This window comes from Psammomys obesus, unplaced genomic scaffold, assembly GCF_907164565.1.
Source record: "Psammomys obesus unplaced genomic scaffold, mPsaObe1.curated_primary_1811, whole genome shotgun sequence".
NCBI lineage: Eukaryota > Metazoa > Chordata > Mammalia > Rodentia > Muridae > Psammomys > Psammomys obesus.
In genome coordinates, this window is record NW_026596396.1 from 1,186,496 (window position 1) to 1,203,199 (window position 16,704).

Genomic DNA, 16,704 nt, shown 5'->3' on the forward strand with positions numbered 1-16,704 from the left:
AGACTCACAGGTTATATACATTAGACATGTAATATAGGATAAACATACTAAAACCTGTACACCTAAGGAAGGTAATAAAGAAGGAGGATTCTGGTTAAGATGCTCAATCCCCATTTAGAAAGGCAAAGAGGATGGACAACGGAGGAGGGAGAAAACAGGGAACAGTACAGTAGCCTTCAACAGAGGGCCTCTGAAAGGCTCTACCCTACAGGGTATCTAGGCAGATGCTGAGACTCATAGCCAAACTTTGGGCAGAGTGCAGGGAATCTTATGAAAGAAGTGAGAGATACTAAGACCTGGAGAGGACAGGAGCTCCACAAGGAGAGCAACAGATTCAAAAAAATTGGGCACAGGGGTCTTTTCTGAGACTGATACTCCAGCCAAGGACCACTCATGGAGATGGCCTGGAACCCCTGCACAGAGGTAGCCCATGGCAGTTTAGTGTCCAAGTGGGTTCCGTAGTAATGGGGACAGAGACTGTCTCTGACAGGAACTGATTGCCTTGCTCTTTGATCACCTCCCCCTGAGGGGGACAGCCTTACCAGGCCACAGAGGAAGACAATTCAGCTACTCCTGATGAGACCTGATAGACTAGGATCAGAGGGAAAGGGAGGCCCCTTATCAGTGGTCTGGGAGAGAGGCATGAGTGGGGAAGTGGGAGTGGGAAGGGAGGAGGGAGGGAGGTACAGGGGAGCTACAAAGTGAATAAACTGTAATTAATAAAAATAAATTTTAAAAATGTCAGTTTGGACTGAATGATCAAGCTGTTAAAAAAATATGTTCCCCTAGACCTCCCCGCCACACTCCTCCTCTTCACAGGGAGGTTGCTATGACCCGGGCTTGAGATTGTATTAAACAAAACCTCATGTGTTTTGCAAGGGACTTGACTTCTGATGGTCTTTTGGGGTCTCAAAATCTGAGCACAACAATCCCACTTCCCAAATGATGCACTTGAGAGAGGTTTGCTAGAATTTCTTAGTGATGGTTGTTAACTACCAGAAAAAAAAAGAATTTATTTCGTTAACATTTTCAACTTGGGTCAACCAACTCTGGTTCAAGGGCTACCTGATAAAGTATAAATGCCAAGAATTTTTACTCCCAAGAGTACTAAGAAAAATGAATGACCCAAATATTTAGGGGGGTATGTGTTGCTTGTGTTATAAGATGGCAGACATCAGGACCAAACATCTGCTTTCCCTGGCACTGACAGGTAAGGTGTCAGTCCCTGGACCCTGAACACTTGGCTTAAACTTCCTCTATTTCCCTAACTTCTGGGGCTGACTAGACCTAGGACCCTGAATCTTCAGACCAAACTTCTGTCACCCACTAGTTCCTGATGCCCAGAGGTAAGGACTCCCCAGAGACCACTCCCCACACTTCTCTGGATCCCCTAGTTCCTAGACCTGAAAATCAATCTCCATTGTGTCAGCCCCAAGCCCACAGTTCTATTCGATGGACTATTGGTATAATGTTGTTTTGGATTGTATACAAATAATCCTTGTTCATTCAAATGCTGATTTCTCTAACCCACTATCTGGTTTCAATCAGGACACTGGATTGTGATGCTGATTCTAAGCATCACCTGTCACAAGTTTGTGTAAACTTGCCAAAATTGTTCTCTGTAATTGTCAGTTATATAACCTGCCAGTACTGTTCAATGCTGAGAATAGGGTGGGACATCTGGTCTGGAGGGGAGGAGAAAGAAGCAGGGGAGAGGGAAGAGTAGGAGAGAGAGAGAGAGAGAGAGAGAGAGAGAGAGAGAGAGAGAGATCAGATCAACAGGAGGAGACTTCAAACCACGAGGAGAGATGAACCAGACCTAAGATATGACTAATAGCAAGTTTAATGGGTGAAATCTTAATGGTAGGAAACTATGTGAGCTTGGAGGTTTAAGTGAGAGAAACTTAAAGAAATCCCACTGAAATCAGGGACAAGGCAAAGATGCCTACTCTCTCCATATCTCTTCAACATAGTTCTGGAAGTCCTTGCTAGAACAATAAGACAGTTGAAGGAGATCAAGGGGATACAAATTGGAAAGGAAGAAGTCAAAGTATCACTATTTGCAGATGATATGATAGTATACTTGAGTGACCCCAAAAATTCTACCAGGGAACACCTACAACTGATAAATACCTTCAGTAAAGTGGCCGGATACAAAATTAACTCAAAAAAAAAAATCGGTAGCCCTCCTGTATACAAAAGACAAAAGGGCTAAGAAAGAAATTAGGGAAACAACACCTTCACAATAACCACAAATGACATAAAGTACCTTGGTGTAACCCTAACCAAAGAAGTCAGACTTGTATGAAAAAAATTTCAAGTCTCTGAAGAAAGAATTGGAGGAAGATATGAGAAGATGGAAAGATCTCCCATGCTCATGGCTTGGCAGGATTAACATAGTAAAAATGGCCATCTTACCAAAAGCAATCTACAGATTTAATGCAATTCCCATCAAATTGCCAACACAATTCTTCACAGACCTGGAAAGAAAAATTCTCAACTTTGTATGGAATAACAAGAAACCGAGAATTACTAAAACAATCTTCTACAATAAAAGATCTTCTGGAGGTATCTCCATCCCTGAACTTAAGTTGTACTATAAAGCAAAAGTTATAAAAACTGCATGGTACTGGCATAGAAACAGAATGGTGGAACAATGGAACCGAACAGAGGACCCAGATATAAACCCACAAACTTATGGACACCTGATCTTTGACAAAGATGCCAAAACCATACAACAGAAAAAGATACCATCTTCAACAAATGGTGCTGGTCTAACTGGATGTCTACATGTAGAAAAATGAAAATAGATCCAAACGTATCACCCTGCACAAAACTAAAGTCCAAGTGGATCAAAACCTCAGCATGAAACCAGACACATTAAATCGGTTAGAAGAAAAATTGGGGAAGAACCTAGAACTCATTGGTACAGGAGAAAACTTCCTGAACAGAACACCAACAGCACAGGCTCTAAGAGCAACAATCAATAAATGGGACCTCTTGAAACTGAAAAGCATCTGTAAAGCAAAGGACACCATCATCAAAACGAAACGACTGCCTACAGATTGGGAAAGAATCTTCACCAACCCTTTATCTGACAGAGGTTTAATATCCAGTATATATAAAGAAGTAAAGAAGCTGAAAAGCAGCAAACCAAGTAATCCACTTAAAAAATGGGGAACAGAGCTAAACAGAGAATTCTCAACACAGGAATATCGAATGGCAGAGACACACTTAAAGAAATGCTCAACCTCATTAGCCATTAGGGAAATGCAAATAAAAACACCCTGAGATTTCACCTTACACCCATCAGAATGGCCAAGATGAAAAACTAGAGTGACAACACATGCTGGAGAGGCTGTGGAGAAAGGGGAGCCCTCCTCCACTGCTGGTGGGAAAGTAACCTTGTACAACCACTCTGGAAATCAATCTGGCACTTTCTCAGACAACTAGGAATAGCGCTTCCTCAAGATCCAGCCATACCACTCCTAGGCATATATCCAAAAGAGGCTCAAGTACATAATAAGGACATTTGCTCAATCATGTTTGTAGCAGCTTTATTTGTAATAGCCACAAGCTGGAAACAGCCCAGATACCCCTCAACTGAAGAATGGATGCAGAAATTGTGGTACATCTACACAAATGGAATATTACTTAGCAATGAAAAAATAAGGAAATCATGAAATTTGCAGGTAAATGGTGGGACCTGGAAAGGATCATCCTGAGTGAGCTGTAACAGAAGCAGAAAGACACACACGGTGTATACTCAGTCATATAGACATGTAATACAGGATACACCTACTAAAATCTGTACATCTAAAGAAACCAAGCAAGAGAGAGGACCCTGACTAAAATGCTAATTCCCCAACCAGAAAAGGCAAAGGGGAAGGACATCAGAAGAAGAAGAAAAAAAAAAAAAACAGAAAACAAGCTAGAAACCCGTCACGGAGGGCCTCTGAAAGTCTCTGCCCTGCAGACTATCAAAGACACTGAGACTTATGGCCAACTGTTGGGCAGTGTGCATGGAATCTTAAGAAGTGGGAAATAGTAAGATCTGGAGAGGACAGGAACTCCACAAGGAGAGCAACAGAACCAGAAATTTGAACACAGGGAACTTCCCAGAGACTCATACTCCAACCAAGTACCATGCATGGAGATAACCTAGAACCCCTGCACAGATGTAGCAGATGGCACTTTAGTGTCCAAGTGGGTTATATAGTAATGGGAAGAGGGACTGCCTCTGACATAATCTGATTGGTCTGCTCTTTGATCATCTCCCCCTGAGGGGATAGCAGTCTTACCAGGCCACAGAAGATGACAATGCAGCCACTCCTGATGAGACCTGATAGACTAGATCAGAAGGAAGGAGAGGAAGACCTCCCCTATCAGTGGACTTGGGGAGGGGCATGCTCACGTGAAGAAGGAAAAGGGAAAGTGGGATTGGGAGGGGAGGAGGGAGGGGCTAATGGGGGGATACAAAGTGAATAAAGTGTAATTAATAAACAATAAAAATAAGAAGAAATTAAAAAGAATAACCAATAAAAAAAAACATGGAATAACTGTTGCCCAGCATTGTTCTCTAGGTTAATTAAATAAATCCTAGTCTCTGTGTGGTGATTTGGGTATACAACTGGTTTAGGAATAACCACTGCTTAACTGAAAGATAAATCAATAATAATATTAATAACCCACAACAACAGATTAACTTCAGATGCTCAAGTTCCAGTGCAGAAAGAAACAAACAATTAACAATAACATGACAGTCCAAGAAAACATATCTCCACAAAAATTACTGATCCATAATAATAAATCCCAATGAAAATGAGTGGGGAGAATTTCTAGAGAAATGATTTGAAAGAATGAGTATAAGTATGTCCAAGCAAGTCAAAGAAGACAAGAATGTTATCTAAATGAACAAAAGAGATGAGGAAATCAATGAAAGTTATGAAAAGAGAATTCAGTAAAGGCATAAAATTACTGAGGAAAAGCCAAACTGAAAGAAATTATGCTTGAAATGAAGAAGTCAATAAGCAGGACTTCTGGGAAAAATTGTGGACTAGATTGGTTGAAGAAACAGTCTCATGAAAGACCCCTGTGCCCTGACATATTTGGTCCTTGTGGTGCTCCTGTACTCTCCAGGTCTTACTAACTCCCCCTTCTTTCATATGATTCCCTGTACTCTGCCAAAAGTTTGGTTATGAGTCTTAATATCTGCTTTGATACACTGCTAGGTAGAGTCTTTCAGAGGCCCTCTCTGGTAGGCACCTGTCCTGTTACTTGTTCTCTCCTACATCCAATGTCCATCCCATTTGTCTTTCTAAGTGAGGATTGGTCCTCTTACCCCGAGTCCTCTTTCCTGTTTATCTTCTTTAGGTGTATAGATTTCAGTATATTTATCCTATCTTATAGGTCTGTATAAGTGAGTATATACCATGTGTGTCTTTCTGCTTTGGGGATACCTCACTCAGGATGATCGTTTCTAAGTACCACCATTTCTCTGCAAATTTCATGATTTCCTCGTTTTTAGTTGCTGAGTAGTATTCCATTGTGTAAAAGTAACACAGTTTCTATTTCTCCAACCAAGGACCATGTATGGATATAATCTAGAACCCCTGCTCGGATATAGTCCATGGTCGCTCAGTGTCCAAATGGGTTCTCTAATAAGGGGAACAGGGACTATTTCTGACATGAACTCAATTTGTGAGCTCTTCCACACACCTCTCTCACGAGGGAGGAGCAGCCTTGCTAGGCCACAGAAGAGGACATTGCAGCCAGTCCTGAAGAGACCTGATAAGGTAGGATCATATGGAAGGGGAGGAGGTCCTCCCCTATCAGTGGACTTGGAAAGGGGCAGGGAGAAGACGATGGAGGGAAGGTGGGATAGGGAGGGAGTGAGGGAGGGAGCTATGGTTGGGATCCAAAGTAAATAACCTGTGATTAATATAAAAATAAATAAATTAATTAATAAAAAATAAAAACTTAAAAATTTTTGGACTAGAAGCCATGCTGGAGCATGGATAGCTTATTATAGTTAAAGAATCTAAATATATTAACATCCAGTCAGTTTCTTCTCCAGGTCTAGAGTACTTGATCAAAAACCAACAAACCTCAGATACTATCAAACCCACGGACTAGCTCTACTAGTGGCCTCTACTTGCTGCTGTGATTGCAACCAGTGCAGCCACAACCACCATACAGCCATTCCATTCCACTTAAAATAGGATAAAGAATCCTATCAGGATAGGAACAAAAGTAGTGTTGGTAGGGATTTCACAGAAGAATTTCTCAGTGACTATTGCCAGTGCCCCCATCAGTGCCCCAATGCAGGAGCTAAGCAAGGCTCTGAACAATGGTTTAGGCACCACACAGTCAGCAGCTACTCCTGATTTTGTGTGAATGTGTTAAGTGTGGCTAGATGGAGTTTGACTCAGCTGCCCAGAGACCACAGAACAGAGTCAAGAAAACTAACACAAGAGGATTTGGGAGCTCACAAAAGAAAAATTGGATGGGACCAGGACCAGGACTAGGACCAGAGGGAAACAGCAGTGACTCTGACAAAAAGAAGAAGAAGGGAAAAAAAGCAAAAAAGCAAAATGACATTCAGCACATGGATCTTGTTTTCTTACATCTTCACTCAACTCTCCTCTCTCTTCTACAGCTGTTTCTTATCTACAATATACAGTAGAGCATTCTAGAAGGCCAACACTGTCCCCTACTGTTCACACCTTGTGCTGTTTTACTCCCTCTTTTTCTTTCTTTTGTTTTTTTTTTCCTTCCTCCTTCCGTGTATCTGTTCCTTAGTATTTCATTTACTAAAGCCCAAAGGCTCACCTTTTTTATGGTATTGGGATACCTTTCTTTACCTCCTCTTTTTAGTCTTCAATTAATCAAAACTCCCACACTTTGACCTCCTTTTTTCTTTGCCTCAATTATTCCCACTGCTAAGACTACTACCCCTTTCCTCTACTTCCAATGTAACAGCATAATAGTCATCACTGGACTCAGTGTGATTGTTTACCTCTCCTCCTTTTCTTTTCCATTCTGCTCAGACTAGCATATTAGCATAACAATAGCACTGGGGTTCCTTTATCCTCTAAAGTAATCAGTACTTAGTGTCTGTTTTGAAGTCACTTTCTACTATATTATCAGTCACTACAGGATGGTGACCGGTGCTTCAGACAGTAGTCAGCCCTCAGACTGAAGATAGAGCTTGGTGCCTGGAACACTAGTCTAACAAATGAAAACATCACCACAACTGCTACAACCTATTCTCACCTGAACACTGTAAATGTATTCACTGAAAAAAAAACAAAGAGAGGCAACCAGAAGTAAATAATAATAATAATAATAATAATAATAATAATAATAAAATAAACAGAAAATAAAGCCAGCAAATCTTAACCAATAATATAACTCCCAAAAGGGTAGTCCCAGTGCAAAAGAACAAGTAACATGAAACCCAAGACAGCTTATCTCCTCCAAAATTTACCAACCAGTAGTGACCCATATTCAACTGGCCTAGAAAAAAATTCCAGGTGCAGAATGCAAAACAATAATTATATATGTACCAATATCTCAAAGAGGACTCTAATACTTTCAAAGATAACACAAAGAGCTGTTGAAATGAAACATCAGTTCAGGATGTGAAAATAGAATTTAATAGAGCTATGCATAGCTAAGAAAACCCAAACCAAATAAGGATGAAAATGAAAAACACACTCAATCAAATAAAAACTTCAGTGAAAAGTTTTACCAATGTAGGCTGAATCATGTATAAGATAGACTGTTATGGTATGAAGACCATAGCGCAACAGCTCTCAATCTGAGAGTTTAAACCCCTTTGGGGGTCAAATGACTTTCACAGCAGTCACCTAAGACCATCAGAAAACACAGATATTTACATTATGATTCATAACCGTAGCAAAATTACAGTTATGAAGTAGCAATGAAATAATGTTATGGTTGGGGTCACCATATCATGAGGAGCTATGTTAAATGGTCACAGCATTTGGAAGGTTGAGAACCACTGGAACAGAAGAATTGGGTCATTCATTCAAAGCCAATGATACATCTAAAACAATGTTTGAACAGAACATGCATGAACTCTGAGACTCCATGGAAAGGCAAAAGCTATGTATTATTATCATACAAGAAGGGAAAGATTTTCTTGCAAGAAGCATAGAAAACAAATTTAATAAGATTATAGAAGAAAACTTGCCAAATTAAGAGGGAGAGCCACTCATACAGGTATAAGATACGCACAAAGCACCAAACAGTACCAGAAAAGAAACACTTCCATAAGTTGGAACACTAGATGTACAGAATAAAGAAAGTATATTAAAAGCTGAAAATGAGAAAAACCAAGTCATGCACAAAGATAGGCTTGGCAGAATAACTGCTGCCTCTTCAAGCCAAACAGTGATAAAAGTTGGGCTTTGACTGATGTCTTTTAAACTAAAAGATCACATTCGCCATCCCTATGGACCATACCCAGCAAAAACACCTTCCATAGTTGGTGAAAAATTTCCATGATGGAAGCAGGCTAAAGTAATTCACGATTATCAAGCTAGCGCTATACACATTACCAGAAGGAATACTTCAGTCTAAAGAGAAAGATAATATGCTCAAGAGACAACATAAAAAAATAAGGAAATGTTAGATAATCATTAAATAAAAGAAAACTTAGAAACCCCCAAACACTACAATTTTTTTTTTAATGAGGGAATGATACACAAAATAGCAGATTAGGTTGGAAAATAAATTCTTTTTTTTTCTTCTGCTTTCAAGAAATAAATCTTACTGCCAAAGATGAATGCTATCATAGGTTGAAAGGAGGGGGGAAGTAATCCAAGAAAAATATAACAAGCAGGCCTTACTCTTCTAATATCTAACAAAACAGACTTCAAGCCAGTTCTTATTAGAAGAAATAAAGAAGATTAGTCCATGCTTGTCATAGGAAAAAAAAACCATCAAAAGCAAATTCCAATTTTAAATGTAAATTTAGGCAATATACATTTTATACTTTCATAAAGCAAGTAAAATGTAATTAAAACCACACATTATCACATTAATCCTACAAATTCATGAACATATTAGTTCCTTTCTGTCTTTTGATATCATCTATAATTTGTTTTTTCAGTGCTTCAAAATTTTAACTGTATATTTCTTTCACTTCCTTAATTAGATTTTCAAAATATTTTAATTTTTGAGGCCATTGTGAATGATCCTGATCTTTTCTTGGTACTTTGTTGTTTGTATACAGGAAAGGCAGTCATCTTGTGTGTTAATTTTCTATGCTGCTGTCTTACTGAATGTGATTATCAGCTAAAGGAGTTTTCTGGTGGAGGCAGAAGAAAAGGTATTTTATGTACAGAATCATGTCATCTGCAAATAAGGATACTTTGATTCTTCCTTTCTTGTTTATCCCTTTTCTAAACTTCCCTTGTTTTATTGTTCTAGCTAAGACTTCAGTGCTATGTTAGTAGGGAAGGAGGAGTGTACAAGCTTATTTTGTTCCTGATTTTAGGGGAAATGCTTTGAGTTTTTCTCATTCAGTATGATGTTGGCTATGGGATTTCTTTATATTGATTTTACTATGTTAAGATATGTTGCCTATATCCTTAGTCTTTCTAGGACTTTTCCATTTGTTTGTTTTTCAAGACAGGGTTTCTCTGTGCAACAAACCTATATGTCTTAGAACTCAATTTGTAAACCAGGCTGGCCTTAAGCTCACAGAGATCCACCTTTCTCTGCTTCCTGTGTGCTGGGATTAAAGACATGTGCCGCCATACCTGGCTCAGCTACTTGATTTTTAATAAAGAGACCAAAAATGCACATGAAAGAAAAGATAACATCTTTAATAAATTATATTGGGAAAATTGAATACATGTGTATAGAAGAATGAGACTGTATACTTATCTCACATTCTGCACACAAATAAAAGGCAAATGGATCAAAATATCAATGTTGAACACATAACTCTGAAACTTATAGAAGAAAGAGTAGGTAATATACACTTAAGGATATAAGCTCAGTCAAGAACTCTCTGAATCAGACTTCCAGTAACTTAGGAAATGGTACCAACGATCAATAAATGTGACTTTATTAATCTAAAAAGCTTCTGTACTGCTAAGGAAACGTAATAAATTGAAGAGGCAGGCTATAAAATCGGAAAAAATCTTTGCCAGTTATATATTTAAGGGAGGTATGTGTGTCTAGGATATACAAACTTAGAAGAAAAAACCCTAGACACCAAGAAAGCAACACAATTAAAAAGCAGCTTATGGGTCTGAGGAAAGTTGTCTCAGAAGAGGAAATACAAATGGCTAAGAAAAATGTTTAAATGGTTATCACCATTAGCCATTAGGAAATGCAAATTAAAACTACTTTGTGGTTTCATAATACCCCAGTCATATTAAAACAAAAGACAGGAGGGACTACAACAAGGATGTAAAGTGAATAAAAAATAGAGAAAAGAAAGACAGGAACAAAAAGACAACAAATGCCATCAAAGATGTAGGGAATTATAAACATTCAATGCATTATTAATGGTAGTGACAATTAGTATAGCAACAATGGAAATCAGTGTGGTGGTTTCTCAAAAAACTAGAAATAGATTTGCTATGTGACCTAGTTACACAACATCTGAGGGTATACCCAAAGGACACTACTATAGAGACACATCTTTATGTTCATAGCTGAGTTCATTACAACAGCTAGTATATTAGTTACTTTTTAAAAAATAATTTATTTTTATTTTGTGTGCATTGATGATTTGCCTGTATGTATGTCTGTGTGAGAATGTTGGATCCTGGAGTTACAGACAGTTGTGAGCTGCCATGTGGGTGCTGGGAATTGAACCCAGATCCTCTGGAAGAACAGTAAATGTTTTCAACCACGGAGCAATCTCTCCAGTCCCCTATCCATTACTTTTCTGTTGCTGTGATAGAATACTATGACGAAAAGCAACTTAAGGAAGAGTTTATCTTGGATTATGGTTTGAAAGAGCTAGATGTCCCTAATGGTTGGGAAACTATGGCAGCAGGATCAGAACACTGAAAAAACACATACCAGTCACACACACACACAAAGCAGAGAGGGTGAGCAGGAAATGGAGCGATACTATAAAACCCTCAATGCCTGCCCTCAGTAATGCACTTCATTCAGCAATGCTGTTCCTTCTGACATCTTCAGAAAACACCTATTGGGGGCCAAGTGCTTTAACATCCTCAGAAATATCAACTGGGGATCAAAGGTTTAAATACATAAGTCTGTGGGGAAACATTTCTTATTCATATCACAACAAATAAGGAATGGAATTAGCCTAAATATCTATTAGTTGATGAATGAATAATGGAAGTTTGGTACCTAAGCAGAATGAAATTTTATTTAGCAAGAAAGAAAATATATTGACTGAGGTAACAAAGACCCAGAGATTCAAAAATTGTACATGTGGATCTTAACATAGAATCTTTAGATTTGTGTGTTTAACAGGGAACACCTGTGAAATTCAGAAAAAATAGAAAGGGAACATTGGTGGGGAAAGGGAAGAAAGATTTTTCAGGGAGGAAGAATAGTAGAATACAAGTGATATGAAAGGGAGTAAAAGAATGAGGGAAGAAAGATTTAGGTGGGGAGAATTTATATGACTCTGATTAGAGTTACCACACATAGAAGATAATCTTTCTCCCAGAAGCCATAGAATGCCAAAATAAAAGGTCTTTTGTCAGGTGTGAGTGTGAGATAAGTCCACTCTAGTTGGTCAGGGTTGTCCCAGAAACTCTCAAAACTGTACAGAGTATTTGATGGAAAGACCCTACTGTTGAAGACAACACACTTTGCTCCCTGGTCAAGTTGGTACTGACCAGGAAGCTTCCTCCATGCCTGTTAGCTTTTGTATTTCCAAAAGGTGTTTCATGGTTCCAAAAGGCTGGTGGTGTAATATGTTATCAGCAGACTTACCTGGCTGTGAACCCAAGCAACAACAGTGACTGGCATGGCAACATATGCTTATGGCCATAACAGTGGCATGGATATTATGGAAGTAACCAGAAACTTTCTAATTGAATTTGAGGCCTGTTCCATAAGAGGAAACACAAGTCTGGTGTGGTAGATCTGGCTATGAACCAAAGATTGCAGATTGCAAGCCTCAGGGTTTAACATACTATTATTCTGCTGCTAAATGGGCAGAGCATCCAAATTGCATAAATATAACTATTGATTAGTGCATCCCGCAGACCTTATCAGAGCAGATTCTTTGTGTAGTAGGTAGTAATTAACATAGAAATTCACAACCAATCAAAGTAGAGAGATTAAGTGTCAGTGTAATGTTCAACCATAAATGAAATAGCTGTATCACCAGGCCCCCAAGGTTCTGGGGACATCATGGGAGAGAAAGTGGAAAGATTCTAAGAGCCAGAGGTCAGAGTCTATTGTAGAGAAACAGTGTCTTCTTGGAAATGAGAGGATTATTGCACTCCACTTGTGAACTCACGGTAGCTATGGTTATCTGCACAAGACCTACAAAAGATCAAGCCAATCAGTACTCTAGCATGAAAGGAGGAAGAGTTTATAACTCCCATATAAAATGAAAGAGCTATCGACAGTCAATAGCTTCTGCAGGATGGTGGTTCGTGTTTCTTTAATGCTGTGGCCCCTGATAGGTGACCCTGCTTTAGTGGATTGCTCAACTTCCATTCGGTAGTACGAATAGGACTTAGTGGGCTAGAGAGATGGCTCAGCAGTTAAGAGCACTGTCTGCTCTTCCGAGGTCCTGAGTTCAATTCCTGACAACCACATGGTGGCTCACAACCATCTATAATGTGATCTGGTGCCCTCTTCTGGCGTGCAGGTGTACAGGCAGATAGAGCACTCATACATAAAATCAATAAATAAATCTTTAAAACAAAAAACAAACAAACAAACAAACAAAAAAACCAAATAGGACTTAGTGGGTTAAGAAAAGAAACCAGTAGTCACACATCTAAAAGAGTAGGAAGTAGATCTCCGGAAATTTAGAGGAAGGAGTGTGGGGGAACTGAATGTGATCAAAATATATTGTATAAAATTCTTAAAGAATTAATGGGAGCAGGGCAAGATGGCAGCGATCAGTGCACATCATTTCTGAGAGCCAGAGGACTCGAAACTTCGAAATTGGTGAGTGGAAGGGCATCTGAAGCTGGAAAATGGACATTGTGGCTCCCCGAAGGAGGGGGGAGGGGGGGGGCAGCACAGGAGCAGAGAACTCTTTGATTCGGGTCAGGCACGTACTTCACTGGGATTGGAGAGGGACACTTTCCTTTGGGCCTTCTTCCCCCCTCAGAGTAGCCGAGCCACAATGCCAGCACCTGTGCTGCCTGAAAACCAAGACAGCACAGGCGGGAATACTAGCACCACAGCCTCAGCAAACAGCCTAACCCACTTGCCGAGCCGGAGATCCACGGTAAAAGACTACCTGGGTCCCAAGCCCCAGAGCAGCCGGCTGTACCGACTCTAAAGAGCCCGACTATACTGTGCCTAGTTCCTCAGTGGTGGACTTAGTCCCTCAGTGGCGGACTCAGTGGCTGTGCAGCGCGCAGTGTGGCGGACCTGCAAAACCATCCAGAGGCACCAAGCATCGCACCACGGTACCGGCCACACAGGACTTCCTGGCAGACACCTGGACACCCCAGTTCTGCAGCCGCAGCTGGACTCCCGGGTACAGGGGCTACAACACCACTGAGCTGTCTTGAGTGCACATTTGGCTCAGAAGGTTCAAACTTACCAGTAGAGAACAGGAGGAACTCCTGTGCTTTAAGATTTGACCTGCTAGAGAGTGAGTGTGCCCCCTAGTGCCTGCAGAGCCCCAGATCCAGGGTACTTCTAAGCTAGCAGCCAGACATCAGAAATCTACCCACACATCCACTTCGGGAAAACAGAGGGTATCCTGGGACATGGAAACCCTGGCTCTGTGGCGCCACCAGTGGAGTTTAGGCAAATAACTCCTGGAGCTCAGTTAGAGACAAATAATATCAGTAGCCTGTAGGCCACTGACATACCCAGGAAATTTGCGCACATGATCTTAACTGGCATATGGGATAATTTCAGGACCCGTGACCCCTTTCGGTGAACACAAGGCACCCTTCCCTCACACTGAAAGCCTCTACATTCTCTAGCACCCTGTCTCTCAAGGCAAACTTCCATGCACACGCATGCATACACCCTTGTCCTTCTGTGCCAGTGGACTTCCCTCCCACAGGTAGAGCTGAAGCACCAACATACACGCTGAAACCATTGGACCTCTAGCATCTCCCTGAAGAATTCTCCAGACACCAGAGAAAGACAGTACCAATCTGATATGCAAAATCCAAAAACAAACAGAGAAGGTTACAGATAAAGAAATGGCCAGAGGTAGGCAAAAGAACACACCCAACAAAAATCAGGAAATAATGGCCTCACCAGTAACCATGAAAAACAATGGATACTCCAATTCTTTGGAAATACAGGAAAATGACATTAAAGATATGCTTATCCAGTTATTAGAGACACATAAAGAGGAAACAAGCAAATCTCTCAGAGAAATAGCCATGCAAATAAAGGGACAAGTAGAGGCAAAATTAGTGCCATACAGAGAAGAAACAAACACAAAAAAAAATAGAGGCCATCATACAGAGTCAAGAAGCCACATTCAAACAGATGAAGGAAATGGTACAAGATATAAAAATAGAATTAGAATCGATAAAGAAAACATAAACAGAGAAAACCTTGGAGCTGGAGAACTTAGAGAAAAGATCAGGAACCACAAAAATAAGCATTGCCAACAGAATACAAGAGATGGAAGAGAGAATCTCTGGTACTGAAGATACGCTTACAGAAATTGATATTTTTCTCAAAGAAAAAGTAAAATCAGAAAAGTCCCAAACACAAAACATCCAAGAAATCAAAGATGCCATGAAAAGGCAAAATCTAAGAATAATAGGAATTGATGAAAAATAAGACTCCAGTATCCAAGGACCAAAAAATATCTTTAAGGAAAAGCATAGAAGAAAATTTTCCCAACTTAAAGAAAGAGATGTCCATAAACATACGAGAGGCCTACAGAACACCAAACAGACCAGAAAAGAAAATCCTCACGTCACATCATTGTCGAAACATTAAATATACAGAACAAAGAAAAGATATTAAAAGCATCAAGGGAAAAAGGCCAAGTAACATATAAAGGTAGAACTATCAGAATCACACCAGAATTCTCAACAGAAACTAAGAAAACCATAAGGGCCTGAGCAGAGGTCATGCAGGCTTTAAGGGACCACAGACGCCAACCCAGACTACTATACCCAGCAAAGCTTTCAATCAACATAGATGAAGAAAACAAAATATTCCATGATAAAACTAAATTTAAGCAATTTCTACACAGCAAACCAGCCCTAAAGAAGATACTAGAACAAAAACTCTAGTCTAATGAAAACAACTATACCAAGAAAATATAGGATACATATAACGTCCCTACAAAAATTAAAAGAAAACAATGAATCACAGTAAGACCACCAACACCACAATAAAAGGAAATAACATTCATTGGTCACTATTGTCTATCAACATCAATGGACTCAACTCACCAATAAAAAGACACAGACTATCAGAATGGGTGCATTCTTCTCTGTATGGCACTATCCAACATTCTACTGTATACAAGAAACACACCTATGCAACAAAGATAAATACTACCTCAGAGTGAAGGGCTGAAAAAATGTTTTTCAAGCAAATGGACCCAGAAAACAAGCTGGGGTCGCAATCCTACTATCTAATAAAATAGACTTTCAACCAAAATTAATCAAAAAAGATGAGGAGGGACACTATATTTTCATCAAAGGAAAAATCCACCAAGACGATATCACAATCCTGAACATCTATGTCCCAAATACCAGAGCACCTACATTCATAAAGGAAACATTATTAAAGCTTAAATCACACATTGATCCCAACACCTTAATAGTGGGAGACTTTAACACCCCATTCTCACCGAGGGACAGATCCTCTAGACAGAAGCCAAATAGGGAAATAAAGGCATTTACAGAGGCCCTAATTCAAATGGACCTAACAGATGTCTACAGAACTTTTCACTCAAACTCAGAAGAGTATACCTCTTTTCAGCACCTCATGGAACTGTCTCCAAAATAGACCATATAGTTGGTCACAAAGCAAGCCTCAACAGATACAACAAGATTGAAATAATCTCCTGTATTCTATATGACCACCATAGACTAAAGCTGGACCTCAACAAAAATAGAAATAACATAAAGCTGACACTCACATGGAAACTGAACAACTTGCTACTCAATGACAGATGGGTTAAGGAAGAAATAAAGAAAGAAATTAAAGACTTCATAGAATTCAATGAAAATGAAGATAAAACATACCCAAATTTATGGGACACAAAAGAAGTGCTCAGAGGAAAATTCATAGCACTAAGTGCTTTTGAGAAGAAATTTGTAACATCTCATACAAAAAACTTAATGGCCCAACTGAAAACCCTAGAACAAAAAAAAAAAAAAAAAGCAGATACACCCAAAAGGAACAGACAACAGACTGCTGGAAATAATCAAACTCAGGAATGAAATCAATCAATTACAAACAAATAAAGCTATTCAAACAATCAATGAAACAAAAAGCTGTTCTTTGAGAAAATCAACAAGATAGACAAACCCTTAGGCAAACTAAGAGGCA

At 39.5% G+C, this 16,704-nt stretch overlaps 1 protein-coding gene across 1 annotated transcript in view; it reads right to left on the reverse strand.

Moving 5' to 3' along the window:
- Positions 1 to 16,704, reverse strand: part of Dgkk (diacylglycerol kinase kappa) — a 146,637-nt gene that overhangs the window by 30,032 nt on the left and 99,901 nt on the right. The gene's annotated exons all lie outside the window — the stretch shown is intronic.